Below are 16754 nucleotides of genomic sequence, written 5' to 3'. Positions count from 1 at the left end.
CAAGGGTAAGGAATGCCCAGGGCTTCCTGTGGCCTCTCTGGGTGCTGAGCCCACCATCAACACAAGCCGTCTCCCCCACTGCATTGCCCACTAGCTCGGCTGGGACCTCTGACTGCCCTGCTCAGGATAGACATTAAAGTAGGACTGAGCCTGCAGCTCGAGTTCCAGTCCGGTCCCTGAATTCTGGCTACCTTCCGCAACATGCATCACGGTGCTCTTAGCCTGAGATGTGTGTGATGGCCAAGTCTACAGCTCAACCTTCTCCTTCCCCCACCTGGACCTATTCCCCACTAGCCAGCCCCACTGAGCTCCTAGGCAAGGTTTCAGAAGCACCTGCAGGGTGCCAGGAGTGTCTCAGAAGCACTTGGTGGCTTTTCCCACGGCTATCCCTTCCTGTCCCAGCAGTCTCCTGGCTGTCTTCTAAATGAGCACCTACTAAGTGCTAGGCACTAGGATCATGTCGTCTTCAGAGCACCTCTGCAAAAGATCTACATTATTCAGTTTTCAGATGAGGCAACTGCAGCTTCAAGGCAGTAGGTATACTAAAAAAAAAAAAAAAAAAAAATCGTTACCCAGGATTCCAAGCCAGGCCCACGTGATTCCAGCTCTTACTCACTCGATAAGTCCATGCAGCTTCCTGCCCACATTCCTTGCGTGTAAAATGGATTCATAATGCCAACCTCAAACAGTTGCCATGAGATTTCAGTGAGAATCTGTGAAGCCGTCAGTAGAGAACCTGGGGCACTCAGTAAATGCCAGCAGAAGTGGCATGATCCTTCAGCCACACACACAGAAATCCTGCTCATTGTTTTAAGATAAAAACAGGGTAGCAAGGCCGTGGGTGTCCTTGAATATCCTTAGCTCCTTCTCCCCAAGACAGGAAGCTGCTCCCCAGCTCCCGAGCCCTCAGGACCCTCACGGGGCAGGTGCTCATTTGGTGAGAATCAGGGCCACACACAAGCCAGGAGTGTTTGTTCAAGCATTAAAAGTCGGCCCGTATGGCCCTGCTATTAAATTCCCTGTGGGTGAGCTGGGTTAACGGTGGGGCCTCGTGTGATCAGTCATTAATCTCCGTGTGTAATGCAAGAGCCGTACAACTTACTTCAGCCCTAATCTCCCATGAGTTACAGCCTCTTCTGTGATTCATAAAACAAATCAATCACACCTCCCAGGCTCTCATCTATTTATGACTGCTTTTTAAATGCTCAGAGAGAGAGAGAAGCTGGTGGAAGTTGTTCATCCCTCCTCCAGCGGATCCCACCTCCACCCGCTGCAGGAAAACGGACTCTGCCCCAATTCGGATCACAGACCAAGTTTAGTTGAATTCTGAGTCTTGCAAAGAGCCAGTGATTTTGCACCTAGAAAGTGCCTACCTATTCCTCAGGGAGCGATCAGAGGCAGGCCTGGTCATCGCCGACTTATCTCAGTCAGGCTCATCCCCCAGGAGTCTAGTCAGTGGCATCTAAAACAGTTCTTCCCCTGTCCCTCCCCTGGGGGGTACCCTCACCCGGGTGTCTTCAGTCACTGTTTCCCGTCTGTTTGCTTTTTAGCATCACCCACCATGGATAGGAGTTCACAGCTCTGTGTTCCCAGGTGAGAGCTTTCTGTCTCCTCTTTAGGTTGCAGGCTCCTTCCATCCAGACTCAGCCTTTATCACCACTTAACCCCAGCAGCCAGCTCAGGGCCTGTCATGCCAGAGTGGCTGGAAAATGAGTGCATGATACTATGGTTTTGATGGAAAATGTCCCCCAAAAGCTCCTATGTGGAAGGCTTGGTCCCCAAGACAACAGTCGTCCTTGAAGAAGGCCTTTGGAAGGTAACTGGCTCCAGATGGCTCCGATCTCATCAATGGATTCATCTATTGAAGAATTTATTCTTTCATGAGGAAGTGGTACAAATTTAAGAGACCTGGGGCCTGCTCGGAGGATATGGGTCCTTGGAGATAACACAATTGCCTTCTTCATCCCCATTATCACCCTAGGAGAAAGGGATCAGTAAGCCCATTTTAGAGATGAGAAAACAGATCCAAAGAGGTAAGTGGCACATCCAAGGTCAAACAGCTGGGCATTTGACCACAGAACCAGGATCTGTGGACTCCAAAGCACTTACCAACGCTCTGCGTCCTTGGTGGGAGAATGGGGGAACAGTGATACTGGGGNCAGTGGAATACAACTCTGCAATAAAAATAAACAGATTAGCGATACACACAACATAAGCAGATCTAAAAAAAAATCATGCTGAGCAAAAGAAACCAGACACAAAAGCCTTCACACCTAAGTCAGAATTGCAGCAATCCACAGGGCTCCAGACAGCGGCTTCCTGGCCTCCACGGGGAGTGTTTGTTCTCTGTCCCCTCGGGGCACTGGGGTGTCTGGAGGGTGCCCAAGTCTTCATGCCAGCTGACCTTCCCACCTGCCTCCTTGCTGTCTTCTGAGTCCTTCCAGTTCCCTGTGTCCCCCCCCCCCCCCCCCCAGTATCACTGTTCCCCCATTCTCCCACCAAGGACGCAGAGCGTTGGTAAGTGCTTTGGAGTCCACAGATCCTGGTTCTGTGGTCAAATGCCCAGCTGTTTGACCTTGGATGTGCCACTTACCTCTTTGGATCTGTTTTCTCATCTCTAAAATGGGCTTACTGATCCCTTTCTCCTAGGGTGATAATGGGGATGAAGAAGGCAATTGTGTTATCTCCAAGGACCCATATCCTCCGAGCAGGCCCCAGGTCTCTTAAATTTGTACCACTTCCTCATGAAAGAATAAATTCTTCAATAGATGAATCCATTGATGAGATCGGAGCCATCTGGAGCCAGTTACCTTCCAAAGGCCTTCTTCAAGGACGACTGTTGTCTTGGGGACCAAGCCTTCCACATAGGAGCTTTTGGGGGACATTTTCCATCAAAACCATAGTATCATGCACTCATTTTCCAGCCACTCTGGCATGACAGGCCCTGAGCTGGCTGCTGGGGTTAAGTGGTGATAAAGGCTGAGTCTGGATGGAAGGAGCCTGCAACCTAAAGAGGAGACAGAAAGCTCTCACCTGGGAACACAGAGCTGTGAACTCCTATCCATGGTGGGTGATGCTAAAAAGCAAACAGACGGGAAACAGTGACTGAAGACACCCGGGTGAGGGTACCCCCCAGGGGAGGGACAGGGGAAGAACTGTTTTAGATGCCACTGACTAGACTCCTGGGGGATGAGCCTGACTGAGATAAGTCGGCGATGACCAGGCCTGCCTCTGATCGCTCCCTGAGGAATAGGTAGGCACTTTCTAGGTGCAAAATCACTGGCTCTTTGCAAGACTCAGAATTCAACTAAACTTGGTCTGTGATCCGAATTGGGGCAGAGTCCGTTTTCCTGCAGCGGGTGGAGGTGGGATCCGCTGGAGGAGGGATGAACAACTTCCACCAGCTTCTCTCTCTCTCTGAGCATTTAAAAAGCAGTCATAAATAGATGAGAGCCTGGGAGGTGTGATTGATTTGTTTTATGAATCACAGAAGAGGCTGTAACTCATGGGAGATTAGGGCTGAAGTAAGTTGTACGGCTCTTGCATTACACACGGAGATTAATGACTGATCACACGAGGCCCCACCGTTAACCCAGCTCACCCACAGGGAATTTAATAGCAGGGCCATACGGGCCGACTTTTAATGCTTGAACAAACACTCCTGGCTTGTGTGTGGCCCTGATTCTCACCAAATGAGCACCTGCCCCGTGAGGGTCCTGAGGGCTCGGGAGCTGGGGAGCAGCTTCCTGTCTTGGGGAGAAGGAGCTAAGGATATTCAAGGACACCCACGGCCTTGCTACCCTGTTTTTATCTTAAAACAATGAGCAGGATTTCTGTGTGTGTGGCTGAAGGATCATGCCACTTCTGCTGGCATTTACTGAGTGCCCCAGGTTCTCTACTGACGGCTTCACAGATTCTCACTGAAATCTCATGGCAACTGTTTGAGGTTGGCATTATGAATCCATTTTACACGCAAGGAATGTGGGCAGGAAGCTGCATGGACTTATCGAGTGAGTAAGAGCTGGAATCACGTGGGCCTGGCTTGGAATCCTGGGTAACGATTTTTTTTTTTTTTTTTTTTAGTATACCTACTGCCTTGAAGCTGCAGTTGCCTCATCTGAAAACTGAATAATGTAGATCTTTTGCAGAGGTGCTCTGAAGACGACATGATCCTAGTGCCTAGCACTTAGTAGGTGCTCATTTAGAAGACAGCCAGGAGACTGCTGGGACAGGAAGGGATAGCCGTGGGAAAAGCCACCAAGTGCTTCTGAGACACTCCTGGCACACAGTCCTCTTCTGGTCTCTCATTGGTCTGAGCAGGAGGTGGAGCAGACCAGGGATCCTGGGAAGGGGCAGGGTTCAGGGCAAAAGCTGATGTAGGGCTCAAACAGGGTGGGGTGGGGGAGGAGCCCAGGCAGGCTGGGCACAGGACACAAGAGAACACCCCCACTGGCTAAATCGGATTCCAAAAGCCCAGATTCAAGGTCAGAGGTCCTGCACTCCACATGGATTTCACTGCCCGTTGTGCAATGACCTCCCTGGGCTGGCTCCAGAGGGCTGTGCTCCAGGGATCAGCCCCCTTTAGGACTGTGCACGGGCCGTGGGCCAATAGCCGTGTGCTGTCTGGACAGCAGTCCTGAGGGAGCCTGGAGTCTCCTGCCTGAGACTCCTGAAGGGTGCTCTGGAGGGAGCAAGAAGAGGAGGGAAGAGGCCCGGCTTGAGCCCACAAGGAAGCAGGAAGCTCAGGAAAGGATCGCCAGGCTGTAAGCTTCAGGGCACAGGAGGCTTCCCACAGGGTGCTGGTCAGAGGCAGAGGGGCAGTCACATGGACCACCTGGGTGGGGGCCCAGGCACTCGAGAAGGCAGCTGCTCCCAGGAGGCAGTGCGCCTCTCCTCATAAGCAGCCTAGAGATCCACTTGTTCTGGGCACTTGGGACACAGCTGAAAATGGCCCAAGCATGAGGTCCTGACCTTGCAGTTGGAAGTCAAGCTATCCATGTGTATGTTGATGAGTAAATATGGCAAATATACAGACGGAAATGTGGGAACGAACACAGAGGATTCCCCCAGTCTCGGGAAATCTGGGAGACCTCCCTGAAGAAGTGATCTTTTCTCCTCCTCTGCCGCCTCCTCCTCCTCCTCCTCCTCCTCCTCCTCCTCCTCCTCCTCCTCCTCCCCCTCTTCTCCCTCCTCCTCCTCTTCCTCTTCCTCCTCCTGCTCCTCCTCCTCCTCCTCCCTTTTTAGGGCTGGGAATGGAACTCAGGGCCCTTGCATGCTAGGCAAGCACTATACCACTGAGCTACCTCCCCAGCCTAGAAAGTGATCTTTAAGAGGACATCTGAAAGATAACTATAAAGACAGGTACAGGGCCAAGGGGCCAAACTCTCTGATGGAGAACACAGAGCAAGAGAGAACATGCGATAGCTGGTGAAAGAGCCAAGACAAATTAGAAAGAGTCTCAAAGAAATAAAAGTGGTAATTATTGTTTTAAAGCACTCAAACTAGTTTAACAAAATGTTGCTTTAATTATATCTACCTTAATGAACAGATAAAAACAGTTGGCAATTAGTTCTATAATTGGTTATATGAATAGAGATGCTGCTTTGAGTTCTAAAGCATATGTCCTATAGTCAATTTATGAGGAAAAAAAAGATGCTTCTTTAAGTTCTACAGCATGCGCTCCTAAAGAGCTGTCACATCCCTGTGTCTCCTCTGAGTGACTCTCTCTGTACCATAATAGACAGAACAGTTTCAAATTCCTGGATTTTAAGGATTTTATGTGATTTGGGGAGGCGTGCCTACATAAATTCAAGCTAAACTGTCTATCTCAAGGTCTGTAACCTTAATCACATTTGTGAAGGACTTTTGTAATGTAAGGTAACATTACATTAGGACTGGATGTTTGGGGCTTATTTGTTTGTTTATTTGTATTAGGGATTGAACTCAGCAGGATTTTATCACTGAGCCACAACCTCAACCCCCTTTTTATTTATTTATTTATTTTTTTGAGACAGGGTCTCCCTAGGTTGCTGAGGCTGACCTTGAACTTGAAATCCTCCTGCTTCAGCCTCCTGATATTCTGGGATTGTAGGCCTGTACCACTGTACCTAACAGGGCATGAATATCTTTAAGGGGCCATTTTTCTGCCTTTGGCTATATATGTAAATATATTTACCTGTGGTGCAATTATAGTGATTTCTTTCATAAAACAAAGGTGATATTAGTCCTAGTAACTCTAACTTCTTCTATTCTTACTCTCTTCTACTGTCGTATATGGAATTACAAGTGAGTTCTCCACAACATCAAGTATATGTCCATTTGCTTTTAGTTTGATAACTTGGGAGTCCCTTGTCTTTCTCACTTTTGGAGCCTCCTACACCCCAACACACAAACACACACACACACACACACACACACACACACACACCACTACCACCACAGCATCATTAAGCTGCGTTAAAATAGATCTATTTCTACACTGAATACAATTCCTCTTATAACTAGAGGAGTTGGGTTGAGTTGAACTGGTTGACAAAATGTGATGTCTTCTACACATGTAATTGAAATTCATGCCTTTACTTTGCTCTCTTCTCTACCTATTCAGGCCTGAGGTCTTTTCATAGATCTCTGAAAAGTTCTTAGGTCCACAGACATGGTGCTTTAAGGACGTCGTAAACCAAAGACCCTAGATTGATGGTCATTCCTCTGGGTTGGGTAGGGGGAGGAAAAAATCAAGGAAGAAAATAGGAGGCAGGAGAAAAGAAGGGAGTAAGGAAGAAAGGAAGAAAGAGATGAAGAAACAGGGAGGGAGGGAAAGAAGGGTGGGAAGGAGAAAGAGAAGGAGGGAGAGGAGGAAGGAAGGACGGTTGGTGGGCTTCTCATGTTCTCCACTTGGGAAATGCAAATGACCCACTTTTCCAGTGCTGAGACCATGGTTCAGACCACATGAGGAATTCGGTCAAGAGCCATTTGTTGGGCTGGGGCTGGGCTCAGTGGTACAGCGCTTGCCTAGCATGCGTGAGGCCCTGCGTTCAATCCTTAGCACCACATAAAAATAAAATAAAGGTATTGTGTCCACCTACAACTGAAAAATACATACTAAAAAGCCATTTGTTATTCACTTATATGTGAATAGTTCCATTGCACCTCTTAAGGACCCATGCCCACCCTGGCTCTGGGAGCACCAAGATGATCCCACTCTCAGGACTCTCCCAGTCTACTTAACCTTGTAGGTGCATTCACACACATCAACTTCACTTTAGAGAATGAGGTCGGCCCATTGTCAGAGAACCTACCATTCCCAGAAATAACTAGAGGTTCACCAATCCCTAGGTGCCCTGGGAACAATTCATTTCTTCAGCTGGCCTCTCTCATTTTCTGGGTACAATTTACAGACAGTGAAATGCACAGATTTTAAGGAGAGGAGTCTTTCCATCTTGATGGAAACACATAGAACATTCCCACCACCCCAGAAAGTTCCTTCATGCCCTTTCCCAGTAAAACCAGCTCCCAGGAAGCAAACCTCTGCTCTGATTTCTCACAAGTGACTTCGCCTGTTCTAGAACTTGACATATGTGGAGTCGCGCAGATGAAGGCTTTTGTGTCTGGTTTCTTTTGCTCAGCATGATTTTTTTTTAGATCTGCTTATGTTGTGTGTATCGCTAATCTGTTTATTTTTATTGCAGAGTTGTATTCCACTGTATAAATAGACCATAGAGTTTTACCCATTCTCCTGCTAATGAATATTTTTGAGCTGTTTCCAGTTTTAGGCTATTGTGATTAAAGCTGGTATGAATATTTTTGTAAAAGATTTTTGTGGACATATGTTTTCATTTCTCTCATATAAATACCAAGAAATAGAATTACTAAGTCATAAGATAGATGCATATTTAACTCTTTACAAAACTGCCAAACCCTTTTCCAAAGTGGCCACGCCCTTTGCACCCCCACTCCCACATGTTCCGACTGCTCCCCGTCTTCTGCAATATCTGGTCTTGTCTTTTCCATCTCCCCAGCCCCCTCCTCCCCCCCTCCCCCTCCTTTCTTCCCTCCCTCCCTCTTAGTGCGCACTCACTCTCTTGCTCTCTCTCTCTCTCTCTCTCTCTCTCTCTCTCTCTCTCAGCTCTAGACATTCTGGAACCTCAGATCAGAACTCTACTTTTTTCAAGGAAATGTTTAATCTCAGATACAAAGAATGCCCCCAAGGGGCCTTAGAAAAATGATACTTACAAGTTCAAGTATATTTTGGGGTATCCATTTGCAAAAACATAAATAAACAAATAAATAAATAAATGAAATTTTAAAATGATTCTTAAGAAGCACTGGGGCTCACCAGATTCTCTAATGGAGCTGAGCCCAGGATGCAGTCCCACACACTGCCCCTCCAGGATCTAGGGAGCAGTGGGGAGGGTCATCCCCAGCCATAGTGGAACCTCTTCAGGGCCTAGCTGAGGCTTGCTCCACTGGGACTGGGACTGGCAAAGACAATACCCCTTCTCTGGCAGCAAGACAGCACCCCTCCCCTGCCACACTCATGGACGTTCCTTCCAGCGACCCAGCTGCCCCACAAAGATGAACATGACAAAGCCACCTTTTTCCTAAAAGGCCTATAGTCCCCAGTTATTCCCAGTCAGGTTCAGTGTCAGACCAGGGTAGATCATGAGTTTGAAATCCACAGATTAGTTCTCATTTGCAAAGGCTACAAATAGTCTCTCCAAGTGGACCTACTGAGACCTTGGAAGTCCTTTAAGGCACAGATCCTCTAGCCCTGATGTCAAAGGACCAAGTTCTGCACCGTCCAGTACCGAAGCACTAGCCATGTGTGGCCACCAGGGATTACTTGAAATGTGGTGGTTCCAAACTAACATGTGCTGGCAGTATGAAATACCTGCCAGATGTTACACTGGGAATGAGGAAAGAGGAGTGTGAACAACCTCATTCATAATTGGTATACTGATGAGATGCTGAAATAATAATATTCAGGATAATCAGGTTAAACAGAATATATTATTACAATTAATTGCACATGCTTCTTTTTTAAATCCAAGTAGTAGAAAATGTAAAATCACGTACATGCCTTGCACTGTATTTCTAACATATCCTCTGATCTAGTTTATTCAGCTCTATAAGGACATACCTTGCAAAATTCAGACCAATTCAGTGTGGCCACCATCATAGACCAGTAGAACAGATGCCCTGGACCCTCCACCCGCAGGAACCTCGAGTCTTTAACACTGGGTCTAAAAGGGCTAATGCAAGTCCCTGTGATCTGGCCAGACCAGCAGGCCTGAGCTAGCTGTTGCCTCTCCAGAGCCCCAGTCCACAAGGAAGCCTCAAAAGAAGCCCACAGCCCTGTGTTGAAATGATCAATGGAGCCAGCAGCCGGTGATGTGGCATATGGTGCTGAAACTAATCACAGGGGTGCAGGGTCCAGCTGGCTCACCTGAGACTGTTAAAGGGAGTTCCTGAGATAAGGGATTTTTCCATTTTTAAAACCAGACAGGCCCAGGCAAACCAAAACGAGTAGCATATCCTGGACCCAGGCAAGTCCACGAGACCTGATTCTCAGGGGTCCTGTAATAGGCAGGCCCTCCCGCCCACCAACCAAGCCCTGAGATGTTCAGAGGATGGGCAGGGCAGATATAAAAATTCCAGCTGCTGCAGGCCGCACCTGCCACTGCCTTCCCTGAATCAGATCAAAGCCAAAATCGTGAAGTCACACCCACTGTGGCAACAGGAGAAGGAGAGTAGGGGAGCCCTTCGGCTGTGATTCCGGATCAAACTCCTCCAAGGACCTGTCGCATGGATGACTGATCAGCTCAATTCCCTCACTCCCTGGGTGGAGTCAGGGTGGGGAGTCTGTCTGACTCACTGTCCAGGCCACAGGCCTGTCTGCTCTTCCCCAGACAAGGGACCTACCTGCCCCTGTCCTGCAGCCTGGTGGCCAGTACCCGCCGAGGGCGCATGGGGGAGGGGTAGATTTCCTGGGTGAGGCTGAGGAAGATGCTTTGTGTCTCCAGCTGTGCTCCAGGTGTGACATTACTGGCCTTGTGATCATCAGTCCCTCCATGGCTCCTCCAACACGTACCTGTGTCTCCAACGCTAAGTCACTCAGGGAGGGGAGGGCCAGCAGCTGAAACTCAGGCTTTTCTACTTCCTTGTGATTTGGAGACTGAGGCTGATACCCAAGTGAAGAGATCAAGCAGAGTTTCCTTCATCCATTCAAGTATTCACCATCAAGGGCTGGAAATACAACCAAGATCAAAGTTCCTGCCCCAAGATGCTTACAGTCTATAAGGGAACAGAATTAAGGCTCTTTTTTTTTTTTAATGTGAGAAGAGAAAGACAAACTTAGCGCAGCCTTCTGGATAGAAGGAGAAGACCTGGGTACTATTCAAACATAAATCCAGGATTTATCCCCATGTGGGCAATCCTGGAGGACTTCCCTGAGAAGCAACTTTTATGTCGAGACCCAGAGGTGAAGAGGAGCTAACTTACACTTAACTCTGTGCCCAGGAGTTAAGGGGCCTGAGTGAGCAGCCACAGAAAGCCCTCAGCAGAGGTCCCCACTGGCCTTGGCTTACCTCATGGTGGGTGTGCTGAAACCTCAGAGCAGAGACTAGGCTGCCCCCAGCAGGACTGATTCTAGGACTTGGAGGCGTGGGAGCCGTGGCAAGAAGGACCTCGGAGACGCAGGCATGGAGGAATAGTAAGTCACCCCAGAAAGGAGCACAGAGCTTAGGTTACAACTTGGGGCTCTAGAGTCTGACCGACCTGAGTTTGAATTTCAGGACCAATCACCATGTCCACATCACATCCCTGAAACTCACTTTCCTTATCTGTAAAATGGGTATAAAATAACACCCATTTCACAAAACTGCGAGAATTTTAAATAATAATAAATGGAGGGGGAGAGTTTAGGGTGGTTTCCAGCATATATTAAATATTAGATTGAAAGTGCCATTCTCTACTTTAAATTATTAGCAGGACAGTAAGGAAAGATACAATGCGTTGTGGGAACTGAATACCGCCTATCATTTATCTTAATAAAAGAAACTAAGATTGGCAAAGGGCCACATTGTGTCTCAAGGAAGAAATATTGGAGCTGAGCCTCAAAGGGTGGGTATTTGACTTGCAAAGAAAGAGTATGAAAAAAGACACGGAGACCAGAATGGGTGGGGCACTGTGGGAGCGGTCCCAGAGCGCCAGGGGGAGAGGAGGTGGCATAGAACCAGGCTGAAGGGACAAGGTGATGCAGAATGATCTGGAAGACAGGGCTAAGTTTTGCCTTTCTCCTAACGGCAACAGCCAGGCCATTGGAGATGTTGGAATTGGCTGATGATTTGTTGGGGTTTGCGGAGCCAAAGTGGAGATTGCCTTGAAGGTAACAGGAGACCAAGCACAAGGCAGAAGGTGATGTAGGCATCTAGGACCACCCCGGAACACCCGTGCTGCTTCTTAGACCCATCCTTTGACACACACTATTTCCTGTGCTGGAATTCCAACAAACTGACCTTCCAAAAATTTATCAACTAATATTTCTTGTGTATGCGGTGCTAGGGATCAAACCCAGGGCCCATGCATGGTAGGCAAGCATTCTCCTACTGAGCTACATCCCCAGCCCTCAACTCATGCTTCTTAAGCACTTATTCTAGATGCAGCCCATAGTCCCTGCTCTCAATGAAGTTAATGCTATAGTGCAGCGAGGATCCGTGAGCTTTTCTATGAAGAACCAGAGAGTAACTATTTTAGGCTTTGTGGATCATAGGTTATCTGGCATAACATTGCCATCGCAGAGCAAAATCACCCATAGACACCATGTAAATGAATGAGCTTGCGGTGTTTTAATAAAACTTTATTTGTAAAAAGAAGTAGTGTGGCTGGGAGCAGGGTGCAAGCCTGTGATCCTAGCTCTTCTGGAGGCTGAGGCAGGAGGATAGCAAGTTCAAGACCAGCCTGAGCAACTTAGTGAGACTTGATCTGAAGAAGAGGAGCAAGAGCTAGGGATGTAGCACAGTGATAGAGCACTTGCCTGGCATGTGCAAGGTCTGGGTTCAACCCCAAATACTGCAAAAAATAAAATAAAATAAAAATAAAAACAAGCAGTTGGCCTGGGTCCGTCAACCTCAACTAAAACATTATGTGAGCCAGAAACATGAATCATGACATGTTTGAGTTTCATGTACAACTTTAAATTTTCTAGTAACCAGATTTTACAAAATAAAAAGATATGGGTAAAGTTAGGGAGGTGCAAATTAGAAGGGAATTAGATAGCACTTATAGCACATCTCTATTCCGATTAGCCACATTTCAAGTATGGACAGCTTCTGTGGCTAGTGGCCACCTACCACACAGCACAGGAGGCCTGAGGTGAAGTGCGGGCTCTGTCTGAGGGACAACAGGGTGAGAAAGCACAGAGAAGCCTGCTGTCAGCTAAAAAAGGGCGTGAACCGATTATCATCCAAATCTAGCTGGGCCACTTGCTTGTTAGGAAATTTGGAGCATGGTTTTAGACCCGAGGTATCTGACGAGGTGTTGACTTCAGCCCCTAGGCTCCTGTCAGCTCTACAAAGTGGAGATTCCACATGCAGGAGGTGGGGGGATAGAGTCATCAAATTGGATTTTCTTGGTTAGAAAGCACCTTTGATGATATGATCACCTTGGGGAGATCAGGGTGGGGCTTCCTGTAGCAACCCCCACCGCCCATCCTCCACTTGGAGGATGCTTGTCTGCTCCTGAGGGGTTAGGGGGTGGACACAGAAGGTGGGAGAGGGATAGAAGAACCACCCTCCCCGGCTCCCTGGGGGAGATGTGCCCACTCCCATACACACAAGTATACTCAGAGGCACCACATGTACATCAGACACGCATGTTGTGTCTACCCCCATGTGTAGACACAGGCACACACAGGCACACATATGCACATATACTTGACACATACAGGCACACACACGTACAGAGGTGACAGGTGTGATCTCCAGCCATCAGGGAGCAGGATGTGGGAACAGAAATAGACTTCACCTGAGTCAGAGGATGAGTCAGAACGCTGTGAAGAGCTTCAGAAGGGAACAGCAGGAGGGGCTGATGGTGAGGAAGGGAGCCAGGTCCGCAGGGGAGAAAGAGGGAGAGTGGGCAGGTTTCCCAGTCATGGAGCTATGGGGTCTATTGCCCCCCCACCTTGTGTCCTGAAGGATCGCCTGCACCAGGAGGTACAAAGAGGAGGGGAATTGAAAGGGGATTTGAAGGGCTAAGCAGAATTGGATTTAGATGGTATGTGGAGCCTGCTATGAGCACACGAGACTCCTGCAGCCTGCTGCCCCCCATGAAGGCTCAGTCTCAGACCCTCTCACTACAGTGGCCTAGCCTGTTGAGAGTCGATTGTGTTCACAACTCACGCTCAACTGGGGAAACTGAGGAAGAGGCATGGTGTCTTATTTGACCCAGAATGGGACTGGTGGGATCAGTTCCCGTGAGTAGATCCCTGAGGGACTTATGGATCTAACCTCATTCAGATATGTGGCCAGTGCTGGGGTCCAGCTACACCACCAAGTGGGACTCTGAGACCTCAAGGGATCTTGCTAGGTCATCATATCCAAGTGGTGGATTGGGCAGAATCAAGCAGAGGGACAGGATGAGGACACATTCAGGAGGAGGCCGGAGCCAGCAGAGGGGGTACCAGCCTAGGATGATCAGCATCAGGAGCCAGATCCAGGCCACCCAAGATGGGTAGAGACTGAGCATCTCAATGGCAGAAATGCCTCTGGAGGGGTCCCCACAATTTGGTGCTGGGTTCAATTTACCTTTTAGCCAACAGACACACTCAGCACCCAGAGCAGAGATTCGTCAGAACTGATTCCAGTTCTGGAATGACCTGGCATAAAGAGGTCCCTGAAGGAATCCAAGACATCTATCCACTGGCAGAAAAAACTGAATGAGGAGAAATGTCCCCTCCAAGCCACCTCTCTTCTGCCAATTCCATACTCACATCACCCCCAGAGGACCCCAGCTTAGTTTAAGATCCCTTGAAAGCACAACCAGAGATAAGGACTTTGATGCAGGTAACCTCTCAGGAGGCATGGGTGAACTCAAAATGGACAAAGGAGAAGAATCAGCTTACAAAGATATAGTCCAGGTCATGACTGTAGGCAAAGGGGGCTTATGTAGACCAGGACATCCCTCTAGGAAGCATAGAGAAGATTGGCCATACTTTCTGTCTGAAAAACAGGAGGCTGGAGCTTTATCCAACCAGTGTCCATGGCCTGGTGGCTTAAGATGGTCCTCAGGAGAAGTTAAGTTCCTGCCAAACTATTCTCTGTTCTAGAGAAAGCCATGGGGTAGAATGGGGAGTGCACGAGGTGGTAGTCCAATACTGTAGTCCTCCACATTGAGCTGATTACAGCAGGTGGAACCTCTGGTGGGCACCTGAGGCACCCACTGTAGCCTCCTATGGCTTCCAGCTGCACTTTAATAAAACAAACTCCTTCATGTGGCCCAAATGTCATTGCGCAGTCTGGCCCCTGCCTGCTCTTCCAACCTCATCTCTCCCCTTGCACCCCCATCACATCGCAGCTCCATGTACGCCTGAACAGCCATATTGTTTCCCTTCCAATTCCCACTAAGGAGCATGCCACAGAGCCCATGTCCACTGCATGAAACTTCATATTGTTATGTGGTCAACTGCTTCTCATCCACAATCTTGGCAAAAACTGTCTCCTTGGAGAGTCCTCCCCTGACTCATCAAACTGAAGTCAAAGCCCCCTCCCTGTATGCCCTCTCCCATGGCGGTAGTATGCTGGTATTGTGAACAATCAGTTTGCAAAGAAAACCAAAAGCCCTGATTTGCTGGGTTTTCCACTTCTCATGGTGTAAATATTCCCATCATGGTCAATGTCAAGCTAACATGAGGTCACTGAAGATGGAGTTGGAGAAAAAAGTACAGAAATGCCCAGAAATTGTATGTTATTTCCACAGTTGCAGATACCATAGTAGCAAATAACCCCCAAAGCATTATTTCACTATTATGAAATAACTAAAATATGATGATTTTCATTTTTATTTTGATTTTAATATAATTTATTGTGAGTTTATGTAACTTATTTTTTCCATAATGGCTGTGTTTAAAAACTGATTCACAAAATCCCTGAAAATTTAACAGTTGGATCTCATGAGCTGATATGAGTCAGCTCCTCTTCTTTCCCTCTGTGCACCATTTAAATGTGTAATTATTTTTCCTCTATGCTCCATTTCTGCTCCCCCTCTTGAATGTGGATTCCCCAACAGTGGAAGCTATGACTGACTTATTTTCAGTTGCATCCTCAGAGCCCAACACAATCCCCAGCCCACAATAGGAACTCGGTGAATATTTGCTGAGTGAATGTGTCCATGCATGAATGAATAGGTGAATGAGGTCGACGGATGTCATAGGGTTGGGCATCTCTGCTGAGAATTGAAGCGGGAACACTCACCTGGAGGGACCCACCTTGAATCCCACAAGGCTGGTTGGGGTGTTAACAACAAAGTATGAGAACAAGTTACAAGAGAGCAGGGCAGCCCCGAAATTCCACAGTGGAGAAGCCAGGCTGTGCTAGGGGGAATGAATTTAGAATCATTGCTGAATTTAGATCATTTGCTGATCTCCCAGATATGACCTCTGCAGGGTCTGTATGTCCTCTCCCCAGCTCAGGGTGCCCACTGTGGTTGGAGCTCTCAGACGCACCCAAGGCCAGAAGGTTAGCCCAGTCTGCTCTGATATATCCGGGATCCCAGTGGCTCATGATCCCCAGGCAAGCTGCACTCACCCTGCAGGGGTGACCAAAGGAGCAGCGAGCTGGGCAAGCTCATGCTTATCAGATCTTCAGTGTATGTCGCACTTTCTGCTGGGCCCTCTAGGCTGGGAGCCTGCTGCCCTGACACACAGAAAACACCCGACTTCACCTGTTTTTCTGCAGCACCCGGCGCAGAACTTGCACAGGTGAGATGCAAGGGATGCTTGTGGCATGAAGGAGCCAATGAGTAAGGCAGCTTCCCGGCAGAGCAGACATGAATCAGCAGCATTTCCCACTCACAGCAGCCCCAGAACTGGCCCTGGGAGAGAGCCCAGAGATGCCAGGACAGCTCTGCCCCTGACTGCCACCCACAGCAGTGGCCAGGAACCCAGCCCTGGAGTCAGCCAGACGGGGGCCACATCCCAGCTCTGCCACACTCTAGCTTGGGTCTTCATTTCCTCATCTGTAAAATGGGGACAGGTCACCACCACTCCACCTCACTGGCTGGCTGGAGGATTAAGTGAAATGACAAGTAAGGACCTTCCAAGTTTCCTGGAAGAGCAGAAGAGCTCAAGAGACTAGTCTTCAATGTGTGACCAATTTACTTGGGCCAGGAACAGTCCTAAGTGCCTTACGAGTATCAATTCACTTAGGGCCAGATATGGGTTGAGATCTCAACACTACACTATGCTACCGCTTGCCGTGTTTTTATTTTGTTTTGTTGGTTGTATTTAGTTTGGGGTTTTTGCTATAATTTTTATTGTTACAGAATATGTTTCTGCCTCTCTCTCTCTCTCTCTCTCTCAGCCTCAATAGTCTTTTCTGGAAAGTGGGGCTTTGGGTTAAGTAGTGTGTAACCCAATGTTTCCATTGCTATAGAGCTCCTTCCCCACTTCTTGGTTCACATGAACAGGGGGTGGGGATGCAGCTGCTGAAGCATATCAGGTAGGCTGAGAAGACCGAGGGGACTGGGGGGTGGGGTGACAGCTT

Source organism: Marmota marmota, unplaced genomic scaffold, assembly GCF_001458135.2.
Source record: "Marmota marmota marmota unplaced genomic scaffold, marMar, whole genome shotgun sequence".
In the NCBI taxonomy this organism is placed as follows: domain Eukaryota; kingdom Metazoa; phylum Chordata; class Mammalia; order Rodentia; family Sciuridae; genus Marmota; species Marmota marmota.
Note: the sequence above shows the minus strand (reverse complement) of the source record.